We start from the raw sequence: 10,488 nt of genomic DNA, 5'->3' as shown, positions 1-10,488 counted from the left end.
AAATCAGCTGTGCCTCGGAAAAAAAAGAGCAGCCCTTTCGGGCTGTTTGCCTGAAGTTTCAGCGATTGAACTTTTTTTGCAGCTCTGTCAGAAAAGTAAAACAAACACACGCACACCCTCGTATAACCAATACTTTTTGCCCGAGGCCCAAAGAGTTGATTATTAATTTATGTGTGTTTGCTAAACAACTCCACCGCACCCACAATATCGGCATGGGGATTACCTCCTTGTATTGACAGATGTACTTGTGCTCGTCCACGCATATATGTGTGCACTTTATGTGTAGCTGCGACCCGTTTTCGCGTTTTCAATTGGGTCACATATCCCCATCGTCGATTTTCCGGAATGTGGGGCTTGAACTCGCGATTTGGCCAAATCACCACTCACAAAAGTATGCTAACTTTCCGTTCTGTTTGTCACACTTTTGCCCACTTCAGGACAAATGTATATATATATAAACTGGCTGGCTGTACTCCCAGCGTGGAGCTGGTCCTTTGGCGGTCCAGAGCACAACGTTCCCAGAGCCTGAGCGCGAGCGAACTGAGAAGTTCCGTTATAAACACATCGCCAGCGGACGGAGCGGTACGCTCTCAGCAGCGCAGCTTTGTGCAGCCTGTATGGCCATATGTTTGGGGTCGTAGAGTTGCCCCGATTTGGCGCTTTAGCCGGCACTTCAACATTCAAAGTTATCCCCCTAGCTTTGGAGAACTTTTTTGTGGATAAAAGCTTTGCTTCCCATTGCAATCACAAGTTCCGAGTGGCGCCATCAAAGTTGGGGGATGATACGCTATAGTTCTCACAACAGACGTATACTTGATGTGTGGCGTTAAGTTAATGTAGAACTTTTGTAAAATTAACTACATTATTATTATGACATTTTCAATACTAAAAGCAAACAATAGTACAAAAACTATAAACTATCTTAAATAGGTTTAGGAAGACAAATATTCTTATTATATAAAATCAGCATTAAATGATCAAAATATAACCGCTTTATTCATTAGCTACCAATATTTTTATTAATTATTAAATACATTTTGATGTAAATTAGGTTGTTTATAAGGTAGTTAATGTTTTTATTAATTAGAAATTAAATTAATTAGGTAGCTTATTATGTAGTTAATGTTTTTATTTATTAGTAAAAAATTTTTTGCTATAAATCAACTACTTCTACTAGTTATTGTTGAGTATTTAAGTCATACAGAAATTTCATTTCACAACTATGGTCGAACTTTTACGACTTGAACTTTAATAACTGGAAAAGTTTTATCTTGGCACACAATAAATTGAATTACTTTTAACAAGTAACTAATTTACTATATTTTTATTAAGAAAATGTTTTAAATAATGTTTTTCAAAATGGTCTCAAATGAACAACTTGTGTTACTAAGGAATACTTTTACAGAAAGAAATGATATGGATCACTAGGCTTCAAATAAATAATTTAGCCAAAAAAAATCTAATAAATTTCAGTAAATAGATGCCGGAATTGAATAATTCCCAGAAGGGCAACATTCAGAACCGGAATCTGTTGCTCCACCTGCAAATAATATGCCGTAAGGTCGGCATATTGATTCCTAGATTCCTGTGTAAGTTGGACGAAGTGCTCGTTAAATGTTAATTAGAACGCTGAATCAGCGGCGTTAGCTCATTAAAAGTTTTGCGCTCCCATTTTTGTTGTGATTGTTAACCAGAATAGGGCCAGGGCAACATTTGTGTATTTGTTTTGGGCCCCGACCATTCGCCCTGGCTCAATGATAAGCCCTCGAATAAGTGGCATTCGAATACAATGGTCGGGGGCAAAGTTAATTAATGTATTAGCCAAGGTGAAGCCCGGTGGCTCACACTTTGGCAGGTCAGCAGGCAACCTGACTTATTCTTCAAAACAGTTAGCCTGGCCAATATCCTTCAATTTGCATTTGTTTCTTAGGGCTAACTTGAAACAGTCGGCTTGGTTAACTTAATTGAATGTATTGTATTTAATGCAATACAACTAAGAAACTGCTGTGCAAATGGGCCAAGGATCGTGCTGAGATATCTCAAATATTTATTTGCTTTTGGACAAAGTGAATAGCAATTATATAGTAGAAATAAGTATAGATTGCAAAATAATTTTTATTTTTATACAATTACATGTGTAAGATGTGTTATAAAATATAGTTAAAAAAATACATAATGTGTCTTGAAAAAAACTACAGTCATAATAAAATGTAATTAAATTTAATTCAATACTGATTAATATAGCCTCTACACTTCATAGTTTAAGTTAATTTATATACTCATCTTATTGAGAAGTTTTTCACGCCCAATAGTTTAAAATTCATGTAACAATACTTTAGTTTTTATCACAATTGTTTTTTGGGTGTAATTAGCAAGTGAAACCAAGATTTATACTATTTTTTTAAGTTATATGCTTTGAATAGTATTTTTATTAATTTATTTTAATTTTTTTTAAATATTTTTTGCCTTATTAACAATATAAAATCTTGTATAGCGAAATAAGTTTACCCTATCACAATAACTTTTTCCTTGGCTTCCGTTTTATATATATCTTGCTTGTGCTTACAGTCTGAGAAGTTGATTGCGCTGCTGTTTTCATCGTGGAAAGGCGGGGCAGGTGCAACGGATCATTCGCATTTGGCCAGGAATAGTCTTAACCCTCGACCACCGAACACCGTCCCCCATTGTCACTGCCACTCAACGCAATCAGTTGGGATTTAAGACATTGGCGGCGTTGGCAACTACAATAAGAAAAGCAGCCACGATAACAACAACTACAAGAACAACGAGAACAACAAGAAGAACAGAAGCCACAACAACATCGTCGGCATTATTGACAAAAGTTTTCCGTTTGTTTTCGGCGCTTTTCCTCACTCTCCATCTCACTCGCTCTGCGGTTGCGGGAAGAGGGCAGCAAGCACATTTTTGTTAGCTGATTGAAATTAGTTGATGCATAAAAAAGTTTGTTTGCTAACAATTTCGTTCGAAAATATTTCGGTTCTAAAGTAAAATTATGACTGCTTTGCATATTTTTCGGTTACCAATGTAAAACTTTAGACCCCGGCCCCAACTTATTGGCATTGGCGAATGTTGGGAATTTATGGCCTGTGCAAATGTTGGTCTACCATTCACAATTTCGCCAAGAGTTTGCCCCTTTCCGCCCCCCCCTCACATCCGCATATCCGCATATCCGCCTGGAATCCTGTAATTGCATTAGCCGTTCGCTTGTTGATTTTGGTCGAAACGATTACGGTCTTAGACATTGTGGGAGAATTTTTTAACCCAAGTTAAATCAACAAGCAACATCGTGTAATTGAATAATTATGTTATTGTGTGGCTGAATGAACTTGCGAGATTTCCGTCTGACAGCTGCCACGACTGGCCAGATTTAGCTTCGCATCTGCAAGATACAAGATACAGATACAAGATGTGCGCGTTTGCCAGTGCCTCAAGGATACACACTCACACACACCAGAGACGAGATGCTTCTCTCCCGGCAGCAACACAAAAACTTAATTAAGCCTGATTCTGGTCTTAGCACCTCCGGAACATTAGCAAATCAATTGAGTTAGAGCACAGGCGAAGTCTCATTCCCATCATATTTGCACTGAAACGAAAATGTTACTCAAATTGCTGATTAATATGGTGAAAAAATGTATTCAAATTCATTTTCTATATTTTTTTTTTGTAATACCAAAGTTTTTCTTTTAATTTTTTTGTTTCCTGGTTAAGACGTTGATTAAAGACTTATATTTCATTGTACATATATGTGATTTTAATGATGTGTTTTCAAAATGATTATGTAGAAACAAGATGGAATCTTTATGATTGCTGATTGCTTACAATTTTAGATAAATGGGGTAAGCTCATTTTAATGCCACAAAGTTGTCTTTGAAACTAATTATAATGAAATAAAACTATTGTTGTACAAATTTGCTATGTGTATTCCGATTGATTGGATGGTTGTCACCTACAGGATAACCAATTTTAATGCACTTTCACACGCTGCACAGCGATGGGGGTATGAGCTGAGCAAGCAAACAAATCGCACGGCCTGCTGGCGTTAAGGAAACGGAGGCTGAGGATCTGGGGAGGGGATGGAAAAGGGGCAGTGGCAGTGGCACTGAGGATGCAGACCACGCATGCAACACGCCAGCGACAACTTCCGTTCTTTCTCCGGTTTCTGCGAGTATGTATATTTTTTTTTTTTTCTACCAACCGAGATTCACGGCACGGAAAATGCTTTCAATTTAGCAACGAGCACGATTCGGTCGAATGCATGGCAATCAAAATGCGGTTAGTTGCGTGTGGCAGCAGCAACATCATCGAGCGGGTTGGGAAAAGCCGGGGGAAAAGCGGCAAAATACGGCAGTGGGCGGTTGTGCCACAACAACCGCGGTAACAACGCTGACAACACAATGACAACAACAGCAAGGCAATGAAAAAAAATGACAATTGTCAACAATTTTAATTTTCATATGCACGCAAACGCTACAAGGACATCTACAACTACAACTACAACGACAGCGACAGAAGCAACAAGGATTAAAATACATCTGCCCCCACTAGAAATGCACCCACTCATACACACGGGCACGAATTGAGTGGTGTCTCGGCGTTGGTGCAGTTTGTTTGCATTTGTATTGCTAATAAAGAGTGGACAGCCTATGCCACGCCCACCACCACACAGTGGCGGTCGAAATATTGGCAAAACTGGCACACGGAAGGCATTCGAATTTTGTTTACATTTATAAACCATTAATGAGGCCTTTTTTCCCTCGTTGCATAAAAATATTAATGTACTACAAAATTATCAAATTTAGAAATTATAAAATATAAAGTGGGACTAGCCCTATATATTTTACGAGAAATTACCAAAAAGTAAGCCTTTATGATATTTTTAATTAGCTAGCTTACGTAAATTGAGAAAATTATTACCAAGTATAAGGCGATTTCAGCAACCGATTTTGGAAAGTTTGTGAATTTTTCTAAGACAATGCCTTCCAAATAAAAATGTCTCTTAATATCTCATTTATTTACTTAAAAACTGAATTTAAAAGTTATGTTTTTTGATCGTATAAATAATTAATTGTTAACAAATTTTTGTAAGACAACAATGTATTTATAGACTAAGCCATTTTAATCCTGTAATCATTTTAAATACAACATTGCATTATCCATCATAAAAAGTCAAAAGAGTGGTAATTAAATTACTTGTTCAGCTTAATGCATTTATCTTGCGACGTACTAATTTAATATGCCCACTTACAAAGCCACTTGCGCTGATTTACGATCTATAGAAATAGTTGCTGTAATAAGCAATGAAAAAGGTTATCATTGCAGCAGGCATCCATCGCATCGCCAATTGATTTACGCACTTTGCCATTAAATAGCATTTTGGGCTTCCCGCCACTCCAGAGCAAAGCTTATAAATTAATTAAAAAATCAGTATAAATACATAAATCAATTACCCGCCTCAACGAGAAGCGCTGCACTCTTGGGCGCTGGGAAAATTACTTGGCAGCTGCAATGACAAGAGGTCCTGGGGGCCGAGGTGGGTGGGCAAAGGACGAAGAAGGATGAGAAGGAGCAGAGCGATAAAAACGGCAACATGGCGTTCAAAGTGCACAAAATGGCGGTAATTCGCGCTTTGTTGCTGCGCTTCAATGGCTGAATTACAGTGAAAAAACTTGGTTTTATCATAGATAACTTTCTAAATTAGGCAGGCAACCTTTTATTACTTTACTTTACTTACATTACTTTACTTAAAAAATCTATAAATATTATATTTTTGAATATACACATTATTTTAGCCTTGAAGCAAATAAACGTATGTTTTGTATAGCTTAACTGTCTTTTTTATAGGTTATTTTTTTTATACAAAATATTGAATTGAAAAATGCATATATTTTTTTATCTGTGTAGTCGGCAGCAAAACCAAGCATAACCACAACAAGAGCGCGAAAAAGGACCTAGCAAAAAATGCGAAAAGGCAAACAAGAACACTGCTAATAAGAGCGGTGGCGAGGGGCGAGGCGGGAGGATGCAGGCGCGGATGCAGGCGCTGCACTTGCCGAAGAAAATATATTGTTCAGCTTAATTTCTTCCTCGCACTTGCACCTTCACCCGGCTAAACTTTGTTCGTCGCCTTGGCAGAAAAAGTATGAATTGTTCATAAAATGCGGGGCAAGGATGACTTGCCGCCCATTTTCATCAGCCCCTCGACCACCGTGGCGGTATGTCATTAATGATTTCCTTTCATGCGGCCAATGCAATTACGTAATTTTCTCCATCGCCCACCGATGAATGGATGGCATGCCCGAGAGTTTGTTAAAGTTAGCATAGAGTTCGTTCCATTTATTGTCTGGGATTCCCTCATTATCCAACTTCCTCATAAGTTTAGCTTTGGAATTATGTTGCCGCAATCCTTGAGACATATGTGTGTCTAACTATGACAATTTCATTAAATATTACTAATCAAATAATGTAAGCAAAGGCAAGCACCAGTCAGTCGTCTAAGTGTGTAAAAACTCTGACAAATATAAGTTCACTTCAACATATTTTATAGCAGGGAAGTTTTTCCACTGACCGCAGGAAAAGTGGACGTGTGTGTGTGTGTGTGTGTGTGTGCGGAGATGGAAAACAAACTTTTTTCGTTGTACCTATCAAAATTATGAAGTACCAAAAGTACCATATGCCCGGAGATGTACGAACATCGTTTGGGGAATTGCAACATTTACGGAGGCGGAGGCACCAGCTGCCCGAGTGGGCGTGGCAGGCGGTGAGCGATCCTTTTGGCCGACGCACTCGTACATCTACCTGAGTGTCGACTATTTGCCGCATTCGTAATAACTGAAAGTGCGAGATAGCACAGACACTTCACCAGAGTTTTTTTTACTGTGCAGAGGAACTAAAAACCCATATATCACTAGGTGTTTGGCACTATATTGGTTGATTTTTCAGTTATTTTGAGGTAAGCTATTTGTTTAGTACTAAAATTTGAATGGAAATCTAAATAATGTCTTAAAACTCAATAAAAGTAAACTATATAAGACCACTATTTTAACATTTGTTTTTTAATGCCCAAAAACATTTAAATCAGCCTTAAAACAGTAATAAATGGAATAAAAAACCAATTTTAAATATTAAAATATTAGTCAACTATATACACTATATACACTATAACACACTATAACTTATGATGTACATGTTTTTCTAAATTCAACACTACTGAATCCGATTTTCAATTTAGATTTATGGAAAATATCCATAAGTTGCACAGAAGGAAAACATGATGAAAATCACATTAATTGTACTAATTTCCAGCTTCCTGATTGCTGACACTATATCGTAAACTGGCCGACTAAAGGCTTAATAGCAATCCACAAATCAGCTTTTGCCTTACCTAGAATTACCGGAACCTGTAACTGAAAAAGCAAACATGGGGTCCTTTGCATTTCGGCCTCCTTTTTCCGAGTGGCTCCTACCAACTTTTCAATTACTGCTGCCCGGGCGAAAGTAATGGCTGGAACTGAAACTGAAACAGGGGCGAGCAAGAACAACTGCCAGCTGGCAAATGGCACATTTTGTGCTTAATTTCATTTCCGTTTAGGTGCCGCTCCAAATGCCATTTCTCTCCACTGGCGGGAAAGGGGAAATCGGGGAAAGACAGAGCCGGGAAACGCGGTCCATACTGCGCTGCGCAACAATGAAGCGCTTGGGTAACGCTAAATTTCATTTTAAAAGCATTTTCATTTACATTTTGTCCATTTGATTTTGCCATTGAAATTTCGAAGAGAAAAACTTTTTCGCCAGCGAAATTTTATTGTTTCACCATTATTACAGGTGAGAGTGTCTGTGTGCGGGCCGGAAAACAATTTTATGACCCCAACGGTAAGGCACTCCGCCCAGGATCTCCGTCTCCGGATCCTGATGGCCTTCCTAATCCGTTTGTGCTTTTAGTGGCGGCCAAATTTTAACGACGCATCTTCGGAATTTGTTTAAGAAATCTATAAGAGCGCGCAGCACATTACGTTATTGCTGTTGGGCTCTCCTTTTCGGCCATTCGACTGCACTCGGAAAAATAAGTAATCGGAGATTTTTACAGTATATTAAACATTGACAGAGGAAAGATACTATATTCCTTAATGCAATTTAATCCTTAAATTTGTTAAATATTTTACATAACAAACAAAAAATTATATTACTTCTTCTGATTTTATTTATTTTTCACTTTGTAAATCTTAGTTACTTCTGGTGAAAGATGTTTGTCTTAAAATATTTTTTAGCTAGAAAATTAGGAAACAATAATCACGTCTACCTAAAATTTACTGTGTAAATGTAGGTTCAGCAAATTTTTCTGTAGGTACAGAAACTCTTAGATTTTTAAGAGTGTTAATAAGTCGATTTACCAAGAGAGAAAAGAGATTTTTGTAAATTAATTATTAAATAATTATTTATCTTAGCTATATTTTGGTGAATATAATGATGTGAAGTATTTAGTCGCCTGGACCTCATATTTTTTGTCAGTTCATGATTTTTCACTTTGTCTGCTTTGGACTGCAGCCATTGTTTGTATTTATTGTTGCCCGTTTGTTGGTGTTTCTTTTTGGTTTTTATGCGCGACGCTGGTTGAACGCTTCGCTGCTTTGATTTGCTTTGCTTGGCCCGGCTAAGACTACCCCTGACCGCCTGGAACGGGAGCCCCTGACCTTTATCTCGGCCATTGCAGGATACTCCGGCCAAAGCCAAAGTCCTTGGACGGGGCAGAGAGCAAACTGAAACTGAAACAGAAACAGCAGCAGAAACAGGAGCAGCACTCGTGCGCACTTCGTGCTACAAAGCAACAAATCGAGTTTGCGAATAAATGAAATTACTTTTCGGTCTAATGACCATCATCTGCTGATTTTATTAGATTTGTTTCCTTTTGCCCTGTGTTTGTTTACGGCTTCTGCTGCTGCTGCTGCTGCTACTGTTTCTCGAGCATTTCCCTGCCACTGTTGCAGCATCGAACTGCTCAGTAAACTTTAAATGACTTTTGTGCCCAATCGCTGTGAGCAAAATGTTTGATAAGAGACGTGTTACCTTTTGAAAGGGACAGCACTCCAAAATCTTTATATAAGTCGAAGCCGGAACAAGTTTTGTACCATCATCACGGTGTAGCTCATTTTTATTTTTTAAATTTATTTTTTTTAATTGCAGTGCACTGCAGTAAAAAGTATGATATGACAACTTTAGTATTTTACAATCCACAAAGATATGAATTCCAAATGGAAGAAGTTGCCTAAGAATTGTAACTACTTAGTACTCCCGAAAGTCAGGTACATATTTATACTTAGGAAGCTTTTATTTATAATTGTAATATTTGTTTTTTTTCTATTCATGTTCAAATTTCAAATATTTTTTTTTCAAGTGTTCAATTTGAATACGGCGTATTTGTGTGGGTTTTGCCAACCTATTTTTCCCCACCTGTCACCTGTTGTTTTGCTACTTTTGCCTGCTGTGCCTCGGTTTTTCCCTGTCTTATTTTACCTTAGCTTCCCCCAAAACTGACATTTCATTTTTATGAAACATCTTATTTTTCTAATTTGCAACAGCAGGTGTCGCCATTTTCTGCAATTTTGTGTTTATATGAGAAAAGTGCTGCTGCTTTTCCGGCCCAGATTTTCCGCAGCACCCATGGCCTGATGTTGAGCGGGTGTAAATTCAGTTTACTGTAAAATTTAATAGAAAGCGAATTTTCCCCCAAAGCAGCTGCGTGTGTGTGTGAGTGTGTGTGTTTGGGGGCAACAGTGCGTATGTGTGTGCGTGCAAATTGGGGTCTTTTGTTTATAGTATTTCACATGTTTGCATATAAAGTGAGAATTCCTGTAAAGCATGCTGTAAAAATACGTTTAATAAGCTACAAGACGGCTTGTATTATCCCACTCGCATAATGTTTTATTTTTTTTTTAAGCTTGGGGGTCTAAGGAGTAGAGCGATGTGGGGACTTCCAACCGACCTGACGTCTTTATTAATTCATAAAACGACAAGCGCCAGGTGTCGTTGACGATATGTCTGAGCTCGGGATTTTTTTATGTTCTTAAAAGTCAAACAGCAAAAATTTCGAATTTTTGCCCAAATTACCAATAAAAACAATAGCAGAGAGTATACTCACACACACCACACACACACCACACACAATAATATATACAAATCTACTTGCATATGTATGCAGGGGAAAAATCATTTCCCCAAGATGCCTTCACCTAATATAATACGTTATCTCTGGGGCGTATCAAAATCACGCTTGATTAACTTTTTCGAGCCATTTAACAAATAAGCAATAAAATCCGTGCATTTCCTTAGTCCGTGTCCAACTTATCCGTGTAACCCCCTGCCGCCAACGGGGGCAGCCTTTTCTGTGTTGTCTTGAGCAAATTGCCATTTTGTGTTCAAATGAGACGTTTATGTTTTTTAATTTTTTTCTTGCTCCTGGTAATGGCCAAT

This window comes from Drosophila gunungcola (genome assembly GCF_025200985.1).
Source record: "Drosophila gunungcola strain Sukarami chromosome 2R unlocalized genomic scaffold, Dgunungcola_SK_2 000006F, whole genome shotgun sequence".
NCBI lineage: Eukaryota > Metazoa > Arthropoda > Insecta > Diptera > Drosophilidae > Drosophila > Drosophila gunungcola.
This window is presented reverse-complemented; position numbering follows the sequence as displayed.